The sequence below is a fragment of the Lepidochelys kempii genome, chromosome 4 (genome assembly GCF_965140265.1).
Source record: "Lepidochelys kempii isolate rLepKem1 chromosome 4, rLepKem1.hap2, whole genome shotgun sequence".
Lineage (NCBI taxonomy): Eukaryota > Metazoa > Chordata > Testudines > Cheloniidae > Lepidochelys > Lepidochelys kempii.
Window position 1 is genome coordinate 130,148,143 of NC_133259.1, and position 21,641 is coordinate 130,169,783.

A 21,641-nucleotide genomic window follows, 5' to 3' on the forward strand; every position below is an offset into this window, starting at 1 on the left:
TGTCCCTATACTTCTGACGGCCAGATGCTGGGACTGGGTGACAGAGGATGGATCACTTGATGATTGCCCTCTTCCCTTTATTCCCTTTGAAGCATTTGGCAGTAGCCACAGTCAGAAGACAGGATACTGGGCTAGATGGACCATTGGTCTGACCCAGCATAGACCTGAGGCCCAGCTGATGGTGTGTTACTCCTCTGGCTAGGAGGGACATGTCAGGAGATCGTGCCTCTATGTAGACCTGAATGTAAAGACTTACTCGGCCGGGGGGGGGGGCAGATCTCACATGAGAACTGTGGGGACTTTGCCTGTGGTAAAAGTATGAATGCTAGCTATGTGGTTTGGCTGTGGTTTTGCTGAATAGCAAAGAGATGGTGTATTGTGCCATGTGGGATACTACAGGATTTGGGCTTGTGTGAAAACAGATGTCCATTATGACTCTCTGGGCTCCCTCTAATTGGATCCACTGTAGTGCTGTCCCATTTACTCCTGCAACCACTTTTATGACCGTCATCAGCACCCTCTCTGATCAATGGTGCTGAAGGCTGCAGACAGCAGTATCATCACAGAGGTTTGATTTTCAGGCAAAACTGTCCATCTGCTCCCCTGCAGTTGTTTGTGTTTTGTTCTGAGTCCATGAATGCAGGACTCAGACAGATGAGAAATGTTGCCAGAACATTGGATGCTATCACCTTCTTGATACCCTAACCATTAAAAGAGAGAATGGTGACAGGATGGTAACTGACAGGTGATTTACATCAAGTGTAGATTAGGCTAGAATAATACATTCTTCAGGGTGCTTGGTAGCTTGTCTTTAAAAGAGGCATTGGCAATTGTGGAGATCAAAGGAGTCAGATATTTTTTTCACTAGGGAGTCTTTCAGATCTGTCTAATTCCCATGCTGCCTCTTACCCCAGTACATTATTCCAGATGGCTACGGCTTGGATATTCACAAGATTAAGGGATCTCAAATCCAGAATTTCACTAGCCCATTATAAAGACAGGGAATATTTGTAAAAATCAGATGTGGATACACCTCTTTTCCTGCCCAATTTTGGGGAGGGCATGAATCAGGATTTTAGCTTGACTCTATTTTTTAACTCTGTTTCTAATTATTAACTTAAATTTGCCTGTATAATAGAATGGTATAGAAGACATTTCCATAGGGAGGCAAGGTTCAGTGCTGCTGTAGCAAATTATACCCCTACAATTATCATAAAATAGGGATCCATGAGAACTGCATGCTAGGTTTTCCTCTGGCAGTGATTCCCCTTCACTCTCTTCCTCGGAAATTTTTCTCACTTGTTGCAACATCTCTCTAAAATGAAATCATATTATGTTCCATGGCCCATAGCTCACTTGTTCTGGTGCCACTTCTGATTTCATCTCCTTTCAAGCGAGCACAGCTGTAGTACGAGGCTCACATAAAATTAATTTGCATTCCCTGGTCATTTGAATCACTCTGTGGTGCTCCCATCTTTGGCAGTGAGTTAATCTAGTATCTTGTACCAATCTTCTGGAATAAGTAGTTAGTTAATACAAACATTATATATGCAGGTGTTGTTGCAGTGGCTTTCCATTTGCAATAACAATGTCACGATCTGAGTGGTTTAAACTGTTTAAGATTGGAGAGTAGGAAATTATCTGCAAATCTGTACACTCAGTAAACCATTTAGCAATGCTCCTTTGTAGAGATGGTATCCTGTTAAAGTGGAAAACTGTCTTGGATGGTCTGGATGGAAATAGCGTAATACTACATGCCACTTACAATGTGTTATTCATTAGATCCTGTTCCTATTGAATGGAACAGAGAGTAATAAGGCATGAAATGTCAATAGTAAAATTAAAGAGGAATATTTTTGGTTTTATCAGTTATCCTGTGTGTGGACTAAACGCTAGAAGGGAATGTGGCAAACTTAGCCACCATGTCGCACACTGTTCATCAGGCCTTTTTGGTGCAAATGGATTGGGATTTGCTTTTGAAGATACTGGGCATTATGCTGCTCTGTCTTTACACCTTGACAGCCAGAAGTAACAGAACTAAAATTAGTGGAATTACACTGGTGTGGGATTCCAATTAGGCCAAATTACACTAGTGTAAAAACAAAGTGAGTAAGAACAGAATTGGTCCCTCTATCTGCATAAAGTAGCTTTTACTTCAAAGGAATCCCAGTGCAAGAAGCAAATTAACCTACCCCACGTGACAATAAGAACAAGAGCGTAATGTTCTTATTGTCACATTAGCAGATCGGAGGGTAGCAATCGATATATTGGGGGTCAATTTATAGTGTCTAGTCTAGACGTGATAAATCGATCCCTGAGCACTCTCCCGTTGACTCCGGAACTCCAGCACTGCAAGAGGCACAAGCAGAGTCGACAGGGGAGCGGCGGCAGTTCACTCACCGGCGTGAAGATGCCGCGGTAAGTCAATCTAGGTATGTCGACTTCAGCTACGCTATTCTTGTAGCTGAAGTTGCGTACCTTACATGTACTCCCCCCTCCCCCCCCGAGAGTAAACTGGGGCTAAGGTTAAGGCAAACAGGACACAATAAACCACAGTGTCTGAATATATTAACTATACATATTAATAGCTCTAGATGACTAGAGAGTGGCAGTAGCTCAGAAGCAGGAAGTCAGGCATGTGGCTAAAAGCTGGGTTTATGGCCTCATAGCAGCCAGAGATCATCCAAACATCCTGGTTCAGCATATTAAGGAAATACTTAAGATTTACATATAGGATGGAAAACAAACAAAATTGGCTTTCCAAATGACAGCATTACTATACAAATAAATAAAAACAATTGTTCTCTGTGCCCACTGATCCATCAAGCGATAAAGATTGGGTTTTTTGAGCTGTTGTTCACTTTGACACATTGTAAGAATACAAAGGTATACGCCTTGATTACTCCACACAACAATCAAGCTCCTGTATTATGTTGCAGTGATCCAGCATGACTCGTAAGATAAATGCCAATATGCTTGCAGTAAATAAGGTATAGGTGGCATATTCTTTAGTGAGAGATTAGTATTCATTTTGCAGATTGCGTTCAAAATGGAAAGTACTGTGTCATTTAAGATTAAGCACCTGTTCTGGCATCATAACAGATGTTTTGAAAAACCTATTAAAAAGAATCATTGTGCTGTTTTTGTCTAATAGCAAAGAATTCCAGTCACCTTATCACTGCAAATTAACAAATTATCTGCCAGAAAGTTCTGCTAAAATGCTGAAATCAGCCTTTGTACTCTTCCTCCTCTAACTAGTCTCCTGTTTAAAAGTTTTCAAGTTGAGCTCCTAGTGTGCACCTACACATCTTTTGATATGCTCAGTACTGATGCCACCAGTGTTATGCATCTTTGCTGACCTTTTAAAAGTTAGAAGTCTTGGCACACAGGGACTGATCCTAACATCAATGAAATCAAAAGAGAAATCCCCACTAATTTAATTTGACTTTGGCTCCTATATAGGAGCTTTCATACCAGCTTTCTTCACAACACCCCTGTGAGACTGAGAATAGCAATATTTACCTTTGTACATATGGAGACCATTAAGCAGAAAGAGGCTAAGACCAATAAATTCAGACATGGGGGCCTACCTTTAGGTACCTAAATAATTATTCTTATTACTCAATGACCGACTTTTTATCTACCACTCATATCTTCCTTTGATAATGAGGCTACTTATTTAGGTTTCTAAATATGGATTTAAGTGCCTGACTCTTGGGTACTCAAGTCTGAAAATTTTAGTCCAAGAGATTTGACCAAGATCACAGCCTGTAGCAGAGTGGAAAACAGAGAAAAGATATTCTGTCTCCCAACCCTGGGCTTTCACTACTTGAGCATTCCTTCCCTTATTTGTGGGACATCTAACCAACTGCAGTGTTTAACTGATTGTTTCCTTTTAATAGAGATTAGTCTCAAGTTCAAAGAGATATCATAGAATGTATGAGTCTAGGATTCTATGATATCTCTTTAAAGTTTGAGATGTTGACGATTCAGATGGGAATCATTGCCATAACAATTTGGTGACCGGTGACAGGAACTAACAGGGCACTGATCACAAGTCTACTCGGTACAATTAAATCATGTGATACCCATAACCCAAATACCTCCTCCCTACCCTCTTCCCCTAACTCAGTGGTTCTCAAACTAGGGGAGCCGCTTATTCAGGGAAAGCACCTGGTGGGCTGGGCCAGTTTGTTTACCTGCAGCCTCTGCAGGTTCAGCCAATCGCGGCTCACACTGGCCACAGTTTGCTGCTCCAGGCCAATGGGGGCTGCAGAAAGTGGCGCGGGCCGAGGGATGTGCTGGCCGCCCTTCCCGCAGCCCCCATTGGCCTGGAGCGTCAAACTGCGGCCAGTGGGAGCCGCGATCGGCCGAACCTGAGGATGCGGCAGGTAAACAAACCGTCCCAGCCTGCCAGGGGCTTTCCCTGAACAAATGGTGCCCCTAGTTTGAGAACCACTGCCCTAACTTCTCCTTCTACTCCATTTGTGTCTCTCTCATTTTTAATTCATACCTCCCTTCATTCCTTTTTTTTTCTTAGCGAAAACTCCCAAAAAAGATGAGCTAAAGACAGAAACTTCTCTCTCCATCCCTGCACCATAGCTTATAATGGTTCAGACAAAATAGACTGATAAGCCAAAATGAAAACTAAACTGATTTCTTCATGGCAGACATTGGACAAAGCCAGTCCCTTTTATCAGAAGAACCCCAGATTTCATCTGTTCACATATTAAGAGACCTGGAAATGACTCACCCTTCCTCCTGGTATTAATGTTGCAAAACTAAAAATCATTGTCGAGGGTTTGCAAAACCAAAACTTGGTTATATCTGGACTAGAAATTTAATAAATGAGTACTCAGTGTGAAATAGGGTGGTAGAATTGGGCACTGTAAGGGGAATATGCTCTGGGAGCTCTGGTCTCAGCTAGTGATTTGATTTGAAAGGAAGCAGACTAGATTATCATGCTCCTTCTGTCCTTAAAATGTATGAATCTATAAGGAGAAGCATAGGTGCTGGGGGGTACAGCCACACCCTCTGGCTTGTAGTGGTTTCCATCATATACAGGGCTTACAGTTTGATTCAATGGATCTCAGCACCCCTACTATGCAGATTGTTTCAGCTCCCCTGAGGGGAAAGTTCCAGACATGAAAAGGCCTCTGGCACAGAATAGGGTAGCCCTTTAAAAGATTTAGCCCCCTACCTCTGACTAATTAGTTGCCTCGTAGGTTTGGGACTGGGGATTATATGATAGCTTGATGGCCACCTGGTTCTCAAATAAAAGGGTGAGATTGAGAACTGTGGGGAGGCTGCTGGCTTTATGATGACTTGGAGAAATAAAACTCCATCCTGAAGAAAAGGAACTGAATTCCTCCTGCTGTTTGGAGTGTTATTTGATACCTGTGGATTGATGCACAAGAGGTCTAGGCTGCATTTGACCCTCTTTGGGATCTCCTCAAACGTAGGCTGCACAGAGCCATCCATTAGCTGATTTATGAATAAATAAAGGAAAGCCCCTTTCTGAATTGGTGTTTTAAATGCTTGGGAGTGTTTACACCAAAAGGATTTGCTGAATTAACCTGACTTTGGCTGATAACCTAGTTGTGATCTAAAACCTGAGTAACCATGACCATGATTCATTTGTCCTGTCACAAGTGGCTTATCCCAGGCTGTGGTACATGTTACCAAGGCCTTGTTCCTTCATTAAGTGAGACATGACTTTTGAGGATGCAGCCGTTTTTCTTTATATTATAATATAATCTAGATTTCATGTCATACTCAGGTACAGTTGCATAAAGGAAAATTTCTGTCAGTGGGAAAAAAAAGAGGATTGCAAGTTTCTCTTTCACAAAAATGATCAAATAACAACCCAGTGATTTGCATTTGAATAACATCTTTCATTCGAGAACCTCTAAGGATTTTTACAAAACAATAAATAACATCTTATGTTACCCCTTAGGGGTGGCATACAGAGGATAAGTGATTAGCTAACTATCACAACAACATGATTGTACTGGCTGGGCCATCTGAGTAGGTTGGAAGACGGATGCATACCGAAGGACATGCTATACAGGGAGCTATCAGAGGAAACAAGAACAACAGGATGTCCCAAGCTTCTCTATAAAGATACATGAAAGAGAGATATGAAGGAATTTGGAATTGATCCTGACCAATGGGAAATCTTGGCAAATGATCATAAGAAGTGGTGCTATCGTATCCACCAGGGTATCACAGTCCATGAAAGGAGCGGGCTCCTACAGCTTGAAGAGAAAAGAGCCCGTAGGAAGCAAGCAGCTCCCAACCAAGATACATATATTTGCAGTAACTGCCAAATATCATGCAAATCTTGGATCGGACTATTCAGTCACATGAAACATTGCAAACCATCTACATCATAGGCTGCAATTCCCACCATCTCTTGTAGATGAAAGGATGCCAACAACAAAAGCAAGTCAGCAGTAAATCCAGTATGAAGTCTTGGCTGTCACTTCTGGGCTTAGATGGCTAACTGAGTGGGTTGAAGACACGAGGGCCAGAAATATTCTGTAGAATGCAAAAAGAAAAGGAGGACTTGTGGCACCCTAGAGACTAACAAATTTATTTGAGCATAAGCTTTCATGAGCTACAGCTCACTTCATCGGATGCATCCTCTGAAATTCTGTAGAATGTAAGTCTATTTTTTTAAAAGGTGGTAGCCCTTCTGGTTGCAACTATAAATAGTGTAGTTGCAGTCATTAGGTATTTTGAATAGAAAGCTTAAAAGCTACTCTGATGTGTGTGTGTGTGTGTGTGTGTGTGTGTGTGTGTGCTGGATATGAAGGACAACTTTTATCACTTATGGCATCATGGACGTAAGAACATTTTTTAAAATGGTGTATTGCTGCATTAGAAAGTTGGTGTTTGGCTAAAATAGCACAGAAGATCCTAGAATAAGGAGACTCAAGGGCTCCTGAGATGTGGCTCATGGAGACGACAGCAGGTGTGTTAGGTATCATGGAAAGAAAATGTGGTTTTGGGAAGGCAGCTGAAAAAAACATTAAGAACTCCCATGCTGCCTTTCATGAATTAAAAAGACAAGTGTTTTCAGATGCACCAGATTAGCATACTAATAGCATAATAATAACTCCATTTTCTTTCTTTCACCCTTCAAGAACACTATCATTACAGAGAAATAAATGAATGGAAGTGATGAATGAATCTTAAATCAAATTCAGGGCTCAATCCTGCAAGATGCTGAGTATTCTGTCCCTGATCCAGAGCAGAGTATTCTGTCCCTGATCCAGAGCATACTTGCAATCCCACTCAAGCTTAGTGTATTTGCACATAAAGCTACACTTTACTGAATCAGGGACAGTGCACACAGCACCCTGCAAAGATCAATTCCCTACAACTGTGCAAATTTATCCAAGTGCTTTTCATCTGGAAATCTCGCTGATAATTTGACAAGCTGCTGTTTTTCACAGGATCCTGGCTTTTCGTTGAAACAAGCAAGGTCAGTGTTTGTTTTAAGAAGCTAACTAAACCTTTTCAATCATTAAAAGATGTTTAGGTTCCATTTGAGGTATTGGTAAAGGGTTTGGGTCAGACCTTACTTTATTTTATTGAGTTCAAACCTCCCCTCTGGACATCGAATTAAGATTCTGAGGGGCTCCTTCAAACTTTCAACCAAAAGAAGAAGATGATGGAGATGGATTTTGAAATAATATCAGAGAAATAAATCCCTTCCAAGCATATATCCTACCTGCTGCTTTGTTCCTGAACAGCTTACCTAGTCTGCCTGCTGGTTAGATTGCCATCAAATGATTTAAAATTATAGTGTGTTGAACTTGTAACCTTCCATCAGGTCTGTACTCTGGATAATGCAATTTTTAAACCCGGTGAATTCTTTGACTTAAAGAGAAACTTGCACACTGGAGAAAACTTTAAAATGCAAAAGATGTAAATGTGCATCTGTTTAACTGTTACATAGTTTTCAGGGTGTTTTTTTCCTTATTATGTTTGTCTTTAGCACAAGCCTTAAGCTAGGCAATCACATGGCCATGCTGTTCCAAGAACAGAGCGGGAACCAGACTGTGACAGCAGAAGGATAGTCCAGTGGTTAGTTTGTAAACCGAGGACTTGGGAGTCCTGGGTTTAATCCCTGCTCCGCTACAGAATTCCACTGTGACCTTGGGCAAGTTACTTAGGTCTAGCTAGACAAAGGCACTTAGGTGCCTAAGCCCCAGATCTAGCATGTCCCTCACTCCTAGGGATTTAATTAGGTTAAATACATTAAAGATTCTGAAGCACTTAGATACGAAAGTGATGGGGGGAAGGTAAGTACCTTAGATAGATTCAGTCAAAATCTGATTCTGTTTTTCCTTTGTTTCATGGAGCAAGTGCTCTGCACCAGTCTTATATCTGAACCAGATTACTTCCCCTTTCACACTGGCTTGAGCGTGCTGGCCAGTACACTGGGCGCCACAGTGAAGATAAGCTGCTTTCTCCACTGTACATGTACCAGAGATCTGGATAGTCATAGCTTCATAGATTTCAAGGTCAGAAGGGACCACTGTGATGATCTAGTCTGACCAAAGGCTAGTGTGTGTCCTCTCCACTTTGAGGGAGGGGTGGACTGGGTAATGAACTTACACTAGTCAGGCTTCTGACCGGGCAAGATTCAGAAGCTGGGGGGAATTGGCTGGAGCCTCTCTATTGTTGGTTCTTGAGTGGCTGGGGAAAGCATTCAGGTGACTCAGTTGGGTGTGTCCTTGCTTGTGGATGTCTGTGTAAATGCACCACCTGTCGGAGGTTTGTAGCTTGGTAACAGCATCACAGAGTGGGAGGGATACCCCAGGTTGTTGGGACAGAGGATTCAGTGGTCCCAAAGTCCAGGTTACACCCCAGGGACCCCATCACAAATGCCTAGAACAGCTCTTTTAGAAAAAAAATCCAATCCTGATATAAAAATTGTCAGAGAATGGAGAAACTAGCATGACTTTTTGGTAAGTTGTTCCCATGGTCAATTACCCTCACTGTCAAAAATGTATCCCTTATTTCCTGTCTGATTTGTCTAGGTTTAACTTCCAGCCATTGGGGTGTGTTATACCTTTCTCTGCCAGATGGAAGAGCCCGTTATTAAATATTTGTTACCCATGTAGACACTTAGAGTCCACCAAAGATCCTCTCTCTCCTTTTCATGATTGTGTAAGGATGCTCACAACTGAGCCCTTGATTAGTGGTTAGGCTACTTGTATTCAAACAAGCTATCTTCATCTTAGCCCAACTTCCACTGCTCTGAACTTCTATGCCCAAGTCATAATTATAGAAAGGTAGGGCTGGAAGGGACATCAAGAAGTCATCCAGTCCTGTGCCGAGGCAGGATTAAAGATATTTAGACCATACCTAACAGGTGTTTGTCTAACCAGTTCCTAACAACCTCCAGCGACAGGGATTCCACAACCCTCCCAGGTAATTGGCTTCACTGCTTAAATATCATTATGGTTGGAAAGTTTTTTCTAATACACAATCTAAATCTCCCTTGCTGCACACTACCCAATGGCTTCTTGTCCTACATTCAGCGGATGTGGAGAACAATTGATCATCCTCCTCTTTCTAGCCATCCTTTTAACCTTTATAAGGATCACCATCCTTTTCATGTTTGAAGACTGTTATCATGTCCTCCCTCCATTGGCATCACACTACCAAGGAATGGAAGATGTCCGAGAGCTGAAGAGCAGAAACCTCATTCCCTGTGGCTCCCAGGGGAACTGCAGGGTTTAGAGTCTGGACCTGAAGCTCATTTCATGTGTGATGGTAATAGGGGAAGGGCAAAACCAACCTCCCTGATGGAAGGGAGGGAAATCTCACCAAGTTTTCTTTCCCTTTCCCCACTCTCATATTTCTTGTTTTGAGAGGAAACGAGCTGACCCTTTGATTGCCAGATGTTCTGCTAAGTGACCCACAGCATTAGCACTGCAAGTATGGTGGGGATTATTGACTGCCATGTAAATTTCTCCAGCCAAAGATGTACAGGTGGTTGTGTGCTCATACTTTGTAAAGGTTCCCATCAATACACAGTACTTGCCTATTGACAATGCAAATTAATCTTCTACAGTTTGCCCTTTTTTTTTTAATTTAAATCTTCCTGATTCTTTTTCAAAGGAAACAGTAAAACTTTGAAAAAGCCATCACAAATTGTCAGATTAATTCTAAATCTGTTTAGGTTAAATATGCAAATCTCAAGGAAAAGCAAAAGATATTGTCACCTTTCATAATGTTTTTTAAGGATTAAGGGAATAAAAGTCATCAAAGATCCATGCGACCTGATAGTCATTTGTCCAGGGGACAGTATGATACCCACACATGGCGTTGCTCCAATAGCTGGAATGAATATGTAGCTTGGAAATATTAACAAGATGGAGAACAAACATTATTTTAACTGTCAGATTGATCTTTCCAATAACTATAATTAATCACAGTTACTAACTGCTATAAAGTCATTGAGAGTTCTTTCTTAAGGAGGTTATGTGGCAGTGAAACAAAGTTATTTTTCCTCATGTTCCTTTCATAAATCATTGGCAAATATGCATATGTATGAGCTGTCTACCAGCTGTGCCTTTCAGGAATTAATAAACCATTTAAAATCTATAATACCAGGCAAGTAAAAATATAAATGACCTTTGAACTCTACAAGGGCATTTTCTGTTTGGAGAATTCATTCCTCATTTTACAAGAGTGGTCCTGAGAACTTGGAGTAAAAGATTAACCCTTCGTGTATGGATACTTTGGGTCAAAATCTGCCTTAGATCACAAGTGAACTAAATTTAATCACCTCTCAGCTGAATTCATATTTGTCCACAACAAACGAGGTTAAAAATAAAATCAACCAAATGTAGAGAGACTAAATGGTTAAAACAACAAGGAGTCTGGTGGCACCTTAAAGACTAACAGATTTATTTGGGCATAAGCTTTCATGGGTAAAAAAACACTTCTTCAGATGCATGCAGTGAAAATTACAGATGCAGGAATTATATACTGACACATGAAGAGAAGTGAGTTACCTCACAATGGAGAACCAGTGTTGACAGGGCCAATTCGATCAGGGTGGATGTAGTCCACTCCCAATAATTGAAGAGGAGGTGTCAATTCCGGAGAGGCAAAGCTGCTTTTGTAATGAGCCAGCCACTTCCAGTCCCTATTCAAGCCCAAATTAATGGTGTTAAGTTTGCAAATGAATTTTAGTTCTGCTGTTTCTCTTTGAAGTCTGTTTCTGAAGTTTTTTTGTTCAAGTATAGCTACTTTTAAATCTGTTAGAGAATGTCCAGGAAGATTGACGTGTTCTCCTACTGGCTTTTGTATGTTACCATTCCTGATGTCCGATTTGTGTCCATTTATTCTTTTACATAGGGATTGTCTGGTTTGGCCAATATACATGAAAGAGGGGCATTGCTGGCACATGATGGCATATATCACATTGGTAGATGTGCAGGTGAATGAGTGTGGCTGATGTAGTTGGGTCCTCTCTTGGTGTTGCTAGAGTAGATATGGGGACAGAGTAGGCAACGAGGTTTGCTACAGGGATAGGTTCCTGGGTTAGTGTTTCTGTGGTGTGGTGTGTAGTTGCTGGTGAGTATTTGCTTCAGGTTGGGGGGCTGTCTGTAAGCGAGGACTGGCCTGTCCCCCAAGATCTGTGAGAGTGAGGGATCGTCCTTCAGGATAGGTTGTAGATCCTTGATGATGCATTGGAGAGGTTTTAGTTGGGGGTTGAAAGTGACGGCTAGTGGCGTTCTGTTACTTTCTTTGTTGGGCCTGTCCTGCAGTAGGTGACTTCTGGGTACTCTTCTGGCTCTTGCACTTGCTCTGTTTCTTCACTTTAGCAGGTGAGTATTGTAGTTGTAAGAAAGCTTGATAGAGCGTTTGTCTCTGTCTGAGGGGTTGGAGCAAATGTGGTTGTATCTTAGAGCTTGGCTGTAGACAATGGATCGTATGGTGTGGTCTGGATGAAAGCTGGAGGCATGTAAGTAAGTATAGCGGTGAGTAGGTTTCTGTTATAGGGTGGTGTTTATGTGACAATCACTTATTAGCACTGTAGTGTCCAGGAACTGGATCTCTTGTGTGGACTGATCCAGGCTGAGGTTGATGGTGGGGTGGAAATTGTTGAAATCAAGGTGGAATTCTTCAAGAGCCTTGTCAGAGTTCCTTCCTCACTCTGAACTCTAGGGTACAGATGTGGGGACCTACATGAAAGACCCCATAAGCTTATTTCTACCAGCTTAGGTTAAAACTTCCCCAAGGCACAGAATCTTTGCCCTTGGATTAGGTAAAACGCTGCCACCACCAAGTGTTTTAGACAAAGAACAGGGAAAGGACCACTTGGAGTCCTATTCCCCCGAAATATTGCCCCAAGCCCTACACCCCCTTTCTTGTGGAAGGTTTGATAATAATATCCTCACCAATTGGTACAGGTGAACACAGACCCAAACCCTTGGATCTTAAGAACAATGAAAAATCAATCAGGTTCTTAAAAGAAGAATTTTATTTAAAGAAAAGGTAAAAGAATCACCTCTGTAAAATCGGGATGGTAAATACTTTACAGGGTAATCAGATTCAAAACACAGAGAATCCCTCTAAGCAAAACCTTAAGTTACAAAAAGACACAAAATAAGAAATACACATTCCCTCCAGCACAGCAAATTTACAAGACAAAACAAAGAAAAACCTAATGTATTTTCTAGCTAGATTACTTACTAACTTTACAGGAGTTGAAAGACTTGCATCCTTGATCTGTTCCCTGCAAAGGTATCACACAGACAGACAAAAACCTTTTTCCCCCCCTCCAGTTTTGAAAGTATCTTGTCCCCCACATTGGTCATTTTGCGTCAGGTGCCAGCGAGGTTACCTTAGCTTCTTAACCCTTTGCAGGTGAAAGGGTTTTGCCTCTGGCCAGGAGGGATTTTATAGCACTGTATACAGAAAGGTGATTACCCTTCCCTTTATATTTATGACAGGCCTCCTTGCCGTGGGTCCATATGATGAAGATGTCATCAGTGTAGTGCAAGTAGAGGAGGGGCGCTAGGGAATAAGAGCTGAGGAAGCATTGCTCTAAGTCAGTCATAAAAATGTTGGCATGCTGTGGGGCCATGCGGGTACTCATAGCAGTGCCGCTGACTTGAAGGTATAAGTTGTCCCCAAATCTGAAATCATTGTGGGTGAGGACAAAGTCACAAAGCTCAGTCACTGGGTGTAACATGGCTACCCCCTGATACTTGACACCACGGATGGTTCAAGAAATTAGTAGTGGCTCTTTTATCTTGTTGATCACTGGTACAAATCCAGAATACATATGCAGTGACTGGAAGCTTTTGCGATCTGACAGCTGTTCAGTGGCCAATGTGCAATTCTTTGGTTGTCTCACCACATTTTCCAGTGTCTCAGGGTGTTCACATCACAAAACCCAGTAGCACACCGGAACTTCCATTGGCAGGCCCAGAAAAAAGGAAGTATCTCATCTTTCCTTCAAGAGGTGGCATTCCCAGCCCTGAGATGAGGCAGTATTAAGGGAGCTTGCACTCCTGCAGCCTCCACTGTCCCTGCAGGAATAAACAGAAGACTTCAGTCTTCAGAGCTGCCATTCCATCTGGTCTCATGAGTGCTAAATTCACTGGAAAGAAGAATTTGTCATGACTGGTGGTTTGGGTTCTGAAAAGGGCTAGGTATAGGGTTGCCAACCCTCCAGAATTGTCCTGGAGTCCCCAGGAATTAAAGATTAATCTTTAATTAAAGACTATGCCATGTGATGAAATCTCCAGGAATACATCCAACCAAAATTGGCAACCTTAGCCTGGATACTGCAAAAGCAAGATGTTGCAAGTCAGGACAGAGGTATTCTATGGGGAAGCTCACATTATCCCTACTTCTAAGAATGGAGATCAAATACACTGGAGCAGAAATCTCAGTATTTGATCTAGGGACAACTCGGCTGCCATATGGTGTAAGGAGATACCTTTCTAGTGGCTCAGTTTCTGCTACAAAAATTGCTAAATTCCATGCATTGTGGACTATGGGTATAGACTAGATGATCCAACAGGTGTTTTCCACATCTAATTTCTGTGACTTGAAAGCCTGCAAATGTGGCACTGTAGTAGTTGATCACCAGAGCCATAGGCTATGGCCCTTCTAAGTTACTCTGGTAACAATGGGTAAAATGTAGCAATGCTCCTAAACTGATTTAAAAAGAATAGACTAAGGAATAGGTTCTTCTGCCGGACAGTAGATACAGAGATGGCATTACAATTTGCGAAAATATATTTTATTCTTAGTCATTTATTGCCCAATTTCAGAGGAAATTGAACCTTGGGGTTTGCAAGTCCTTTGGTTTCCTTTGACATTCCTTCTAGTATTTTTTTTTCCTGGGGGAAAGAAATCACAGATTGGCTCTTGCTCAAAGTGCAATTCTGATTTTTTTGCTTTAAAAGACAAAGGTCAGTACAGAATGTTTGGTACATGCAGGTAGAATCTTTATGCTGCATTCAATTTTCTAAATCCCTGCTGTCAAGGGAAGCAGACAGGGTCTTCTTTTTGTGTGTGTGCGTCTGCTGGATATTACTACTTTATATATATATATATATATATATATATATATATATATATAAAGTCTTGCTGTGAAAGTGGACAGGAGATAGACCCACTGCGAACTCCCACTGCTATATTCAGCATGTCACACACAACAAAAGGGAGAGTTTTGCGTAGAGTGTTTGGAAATAACTTCTGAAATTCTGCATCTTATTTATTATTACATTTTTAAAAAGCTGACAAGGAGTTTCAGAGTTTCCAGAGTTTCACAGATTTTCATGAGGACTGTATTCAGAGTTATGTAAAAATAGAACTAAGAGTTGGATTTTTTCGCATTAAGAGTCTGGAGGTACCTCTGAAATCACATTAAAAAGTTCTGCAGTCAGAGAACAAAGTGAACTTGCCTGAACAAGATAAAATTGTCAAAGGGCGGGCTGGGAATTTATGGATGAAAGACTGGGAAACTATAGAGTAGTCTAAAAGATTTTTTTCCTCCATCTGATTGGCCCAGTATTGCTGAATTGCAACTTGAGTGTGTACACCATTGTTCAAGAAACATTGTTTCTCTCTGCCACAAGGTAGGGACAATCACAATTTCTGCTTCTGCACATATATTCCCCACATCCAAGGCTCAAATTGCTCCAAACGAGGAAGGAAAGAGGTGGGACCATGGCCTCATCCACCTCCATACGAGAACCCAGAGCTGGTCAGGCTGCACTACTCTGAAAGCGAAAGGCTCTTACTCATAGCTATGGCTAGCATATGAAGGGCCAAATTCTAGCTTCTGCTATACCACCAATCGGGAGATGTGGAACACAAGAAGATTTTACCCTAGAGATCTCTGGTGAGGTGGATCAGAACACACAAGGTGAGAGGAGAGTTCCTCCTTTCCTGACTGACACTGAATTACTGGAAGATTATTTAAAGATACCACGAAGAAAACTCCAAAGTGATAAATCTCACTTAAAACTCTTTTTTTTTTTTTTTTTAAGTCCCAGATCCGGTGGAGTGGGAGAGGAGGCTGCAAAAAATAAACAGGTTGGTGGGAGTATTGTGTTATCCCCTGTAATTTGGGAGATTAATTGGACATTATGTAGATACAGGCATACTGGAGGGAAGGATGTATTTGCAGACAATTTCCTTTGTACTCACTGAGCTAGAAGCTAAAATGCACCTATGGTCCTATAATTAATAAAGATGGAAGCAATAACCGATGCTCAAGAAATCTATCCAGCTGAGTCTGCCACTTTAGAAGGACTTTAAATGACATAGTGTCAGTTACAATTCTAACTACTGGCTTCATTAGTGAGAATGTCAACTGGCTGGCAAAATTAGAGGCAGTAGAGAATAAAACTAGACCTCAACATCTCTGATGTTTGAGCAAAGACATTAAAGACTTGACACCAAGTGCCGCTCTCAGGTACAGTGTTGTCAGCCCTTGCAACTGATATTTGGTATTTTTCTCAAGGCCCTAATGACTGGAGTCTTGTAATTGAAGAATCGTAAGTTTCTAGGCCTCATGGGTGTGGAAAAGTTTTTGAAAAGGTAGATTCTAAGGGGCAAAAACAACAACCACAAAAACCCACATACAAATAACCCAACACTTATTTTGTAAAATCTCATTCTTTTCAAGCCAGTCTCATGATTTTTGGACTCTGGCTCATGATTTTCAAATGCCTGAGGTTGGCCATGCTTCAGTTGCAGCTGTGCAGTTTAACTGCAGCCGGTGGAGCTGAGAGGTGAATTCGGCCCATTGAATCTAATGTGGGTATAGTTAGATTTTCAGAATGCTTCTGTTAGACTTTGCCTGGCACTGCATAGGAATGCAAACGTCCCCAAGTGTCTTTCTACCTCTTGTGCCTCTGCCATGGGGATGGCCACAATCTCTGTAAGGAGCATTATCAGTAAAGCTGATCAGAAAACAGGAATTTTGAACTTTTTAGACCAGATCTACGATAGTGTTAAGTTAAACTCAGAGTCTCCAGCAGCTGGGAAAACCAGGATATCTTGTATTGAAGACTTAATCAAGCAACAGATTATCTGCTGATAATAGCGCATCTTAATTAATTAGCCTCTTACAGTTGGTATGGCTACTTCCACCTTTTCATGTTCTCAGTATGTATATATATATATATATATCTTCTTACTATATGATCCATTCTATGCATCCGATGAAGTGGGCAGGAGCCCACAAAAGCTTATGCTCTAATAAATTTGTTAGTCTCTAAGGTGCTACAAGTACTCCTGTTCTTTTTGCAGATTTCTACCTCGGAGATAATGCTCTTCAGAAGCTCATGGTAACTTGTGTCTATGATTTCTCATCTCTCACAACATGGTTTTAGAAATGGACTCTTATTCCTTGAATCTGGGAGACAGGCTTTATTTCCCTGACAACTGTTGTGTTTCTTAAAAATTATAAGCCTCTAAGATACTATGGTTGGTAGAGAAATAGATACTTAAAGACTTGTACTCTACATTTTTAGTGTCTTGATGCAAAAATTATATAAACGAGAGGATACTGGCTTACACATCACACAGATAAAGAGTGAATTGTTGGATGCATTACTATGAAGTGCAGACCATGAAATTAAATAGTCAATGGGAAGTGATATAGGGTGGGTCGCAGTAGAAAACAGATGAAGATAATTGACTTTGAATTATTTTACTCTGGTCAGATGGAAGAATGTCATATGTGGACTGGGTGAGTACTGCAGTCAGTGGTAGATAATGTAAAAGTTACTGCTGGAGTGGTCAAGAAGAGACTAGAAAGAAATAATAAACAAGGTCCAAATGTGCAATCTGATTTGCACATGTGGAACCTTGCACATGAATAAAGTTCCATTGATTTCAGTGTGGTTCTGGATGAGTGCAGGGATCTGATTACAAGGTGCTAGCATTCACATTAAGGGATGATCCTGCATTATCAGAGGGGAGGGGTGGTTGCCCTACAAGAACTTTGCATCTCTAACCCATTACAAACCTCCAGAAACATATTACTGAGTCTGAGGTGTGTAGGGTGGTTTCTCTCTCACAGGGATCACATAGGCCATAGTTTCCTTAAAAAAAGTTACACATAGAGCTGTTTGGAAATTTTCTGATGGAACAGATTTCCACTGGAAAATGCTGATTCAATTTAACTTTAATTTTGAAGGAACATATTGACTTTGTCAACATTTTGGATGAAAAATTATTGAAATGTTTTATTTCTGATAAGGTTGAAGCATTTTGTTTTGACTCTTATATTATAAGTGATCTCCTGCTAAGGTCTTTTCAATATTTTCAGAACAAAGGTTTTTTGGAAATACTCTTTATGAGATTTTAAAATTTCAGTTTTTTTTTTGTTTTGATTTGAAAGAAAAGGAAATGTTGAAATTCCCAGGAAACAGAAATTCTGAGCTTCCACTAGCTCTAGTTACAGGAAGCCACCTTCAGCAATAGGAAATCCAATCAGGGATCATCACATTGCTCTCTGCAGCAGACCCCAATATTATAAACATCCATGAATGACTCAGTTCTCTACAGGCCAAGCCATTGCCCACCTGTTATCCCGTTTCCAGGAAAGCTCAGATGTGGATTGGCATCTGTCAGGGTCCATTGTTAGCCAAATACTTCCATTTACTTGACTAACTCCTTCACACTATGTTGACCAAATCTGCCTTAGGTGCTTTCTACAGCAAACACTTTAAATACAAGCATAGAACCAGCACTCATAACTTCAGATATAAAATTGATACATGCATATGAATAGGATGAATAAATTCAGTAGAACATAACCTTTAACAGAACAAGGAGTAATGGTCTCAAGTTGCAGTGGGGGAGGTTTAGGTTGGATATTAGGAAAAACTTTTTCACTAGGAGGGTGGTGAAGCACTGGAATGGGTTACCTAGGGAGGTGGTGGAATCTCTTTCCTTTGAGATTTTTAAGGTCAGGTTTGACAAAGCCCTGGCTGGGATGATTTAGTTGGGGATTGGTCCTGCTTTGAGCAGGGGGTTGGACTAGATGACCTCCTGAGGTTCCTTCCAACCCTGGTATTCTATGATTCTTTGCAAAGATATGTTACATGGCATGTCTAGCATAAAACATATTCCAGTTATGTCATATTTACACTCATAAGCATATTTCTGTAAAGCATTGTAGGGTGACACCCTCCTCCTGAACTTACTGCACCCTGGGACCAGGAACCCCAAACCTTGCTAGAACACTTATGAATTACATCATATGGTTTAAAGGTACTGAAAGGGGGTGTGACCAAGGACAAACAAGGATGTTACATGTACTACCTCCGCCATGGACAGTGTCCAATACGACATAACTGGAATATGTTTTATGCTAGATATGCCATGTAACATATTTTTGACATTTTTATTTGGGGTTTGGATCCCACTGGGAACTGGGTGCCTGGATGTTGGAGACAGGAGCACTTCTTAAGCTGTTTTCAGTTGAGCCTGCGGCGACGTGGTTCAGGCCTGGGTCTGTGTTTGTAGCAGGCTAGCATGTCTGGCACAACCAGGCAAGGCACTGAAGTCCCAAGCTGCCAGGAAAAACGGGCTCAGAGGTGGTCCCAGCGCATCAAGTGGTAGTTTCCAAGGGGGTTTCTGTGACCCAACCTGTCACACATCCTATCCACAAACTTATCAAGCTCAGTCTTGAAACAAGTTAATCTTTTTGTCCCCACTACTCCCCTTGGGAGGCTGTTCCAGAACTGCACTCCTCTGACAGTTAGAAGTCTTACTCTAATTTCAAGCCTAAACTTTTAAATGGCCAGTATATATCCTTTTGTTCTTGTGCCAATGTTGGCGTTTAACTTAAATAACGACTCTCCTTCCCAGTGTTTATTCCTCAGATAAATAATCATATCTACCCTCATACTTCATTTGGTTAGGCTAAACAAGTCAACCTCCTTAAGTCTCCTCTTATAAGGTAAGATCACCATTTCTCCGATCATCCTAGTAGTCCTTCTCTGCAGCTGTTCTAGGGTGAATTCATTTTTCTGAAACACTGAAAACCAGAATTGCACATGGTATTCCAGATGAGGTCTCACCAGTACCTTTTATAATGGTATTAATACTCCCCTATGTCTACTGGAAATACCTGGCCTGATGCATCCTAGGATTGTATTGGCTTGTTTCATGGCCATATCACATTGGTGGCTCATAGTCATCCTGCTATTGACCAATACACCCAGGTCATTCTCCTCTTCTGTCACTTCCAACATATTTCCCCACCTTTTAGCAAAAAATCTTGTTGTTAGTCTCTTAGTGTAGGACCTTGCACTTTGCACTATTAAATTTCATCCCATTTCTATTAGTCCTGTTTTCAAGATCATCCAAATCTTCTTATATGATATCCTGGCCCTCCTCTATATTGGCAAGACTCCCAAATTTGTGTCATCCACACATTTTATTAGCACACTTCCACTTTTTGTACCAAGATCATTAATGAAAATGTTAAATCAGATTGTTCCCAAGACCGATCCCTGAGGAACTCCACTAGTAACCTCCCTCCAGTCTGACAGTTCACCTTTCAGTATGCCTCATTGTAATCTCCAGTTTAATCAGTTCCTTACTCACATTTCACATCTCACATTGTCACATTTCAGTTCTCATATTAATCTCCATCTTCTCCAATATCATTAGTAATTTCCCATGTAGAACTGTATCAAATGCCTTCCTGAATTCCTAATTTAAAGTTCTTTTAATCAGTTGCACAACCCCCCAGCCCAAAAGTCTATTTCCCTCCCTACTCAGGTGGAGTCCATCACATGAAAACAGTCCTCTGCCTGGGAATGCCTCCCAGTGGTCAAACATCCCAAAGCTCTCCTGATAGCATCATTGCCTGAGCCATCTGTTGATGATTTGAGTCTTGTCTCACCTTCGCTCTCCTTCTCGAGGGACAGGTAGAATCTATGGTTGCCAACTTTCTAATCATACGAACCTGAACACCCCTTCCCCGAGGCCCCACCCATACCCCACCCCTTCCCCGAGGCCCCACCCATACCCCACCCCTTCTCTGAGGCCCCACTCATTCCATTCCCCCTCCCTCTGTCGCTCACTCTTCCCCACCCTCACTTACTTTCACTGGGCTGGGGCAGGGGGTTGGGCTCCGGGCTCGGGGTGCAGGCTCTGGTGGGGCCGGGGATGAGGGGTTTGGGCTGAAAGAGGGGGATCCAGGCTGGGCCAGGGGGTTGGGGTCAGAGGGGGAATGAGGGGTCCTAGCAGCACTTACCGTGGCTCCAAGGAAGCAGCCGCCAGGTACCTGCGGCCTCTAGGTGCATGGGCGGCCAGGTGGCTCTGCACAGTGCATGCTGCCTTTGCACCTGCAGGCGCCACCCTCAGCAGCTCCCATTGGTCATGGTTCCTGGCCAATGGGAGCTGCAGAGCCGGTACTTGGGGTGGGGGCAGTGCGAGGAGCCTCCCGGTCCCTGGCTGCCCCATTGCCTAGGGGCCTTAGGGACCTGGTGGTCATTTCTGGAAGCCGCATGGAGCTAGGGTAGGCAGGAAGTCTGCCTTAGCCCGGGGCCACCATTGCGCCGCTGACTGGACTTTTAATGGCCTGGTCAGCAGTGCTGACCGGAGCTGCCAGGGTCCCTTTTTGACCAGGCATTATGGTCAAAAACCAGACACATTGCAACCCTAGTAGAATCTCACTTAACATCACCTGAGCCTCCATTTCATTAAGCATCTTCCCCAGCCTTGCATGGTGTTCTTTGATTCCAGCATTCCAGCAAGAATCTAGCAGTATGATCTGTTTTTATGTGATGGACCAGCATTGGATTCCTTCTATAGCCCATAGAGCTAGCTTTAGCAATTATTTAATTCAGCAATAATGCATGAAACCTACAGGCCTGTATCCTGTAAGATATTGGCTTCAGCATTTCACATAAGGTTTGAGGCCTATGTACTTTGGCCCAGATAAGAAGCCTAATGGCCACCCCTAAGTTTTGGGGAACTGGAAATAGAGTGTGCAAGGGGGAATTTTGGCCATAACAACACCAGCCAACCACAGGGACATGAGAAAACACTAGCTTTTGGACAAAACATCTGCAGATGTCTGACCAGAAGAGTGCCATGGCAACATATTGACATATATG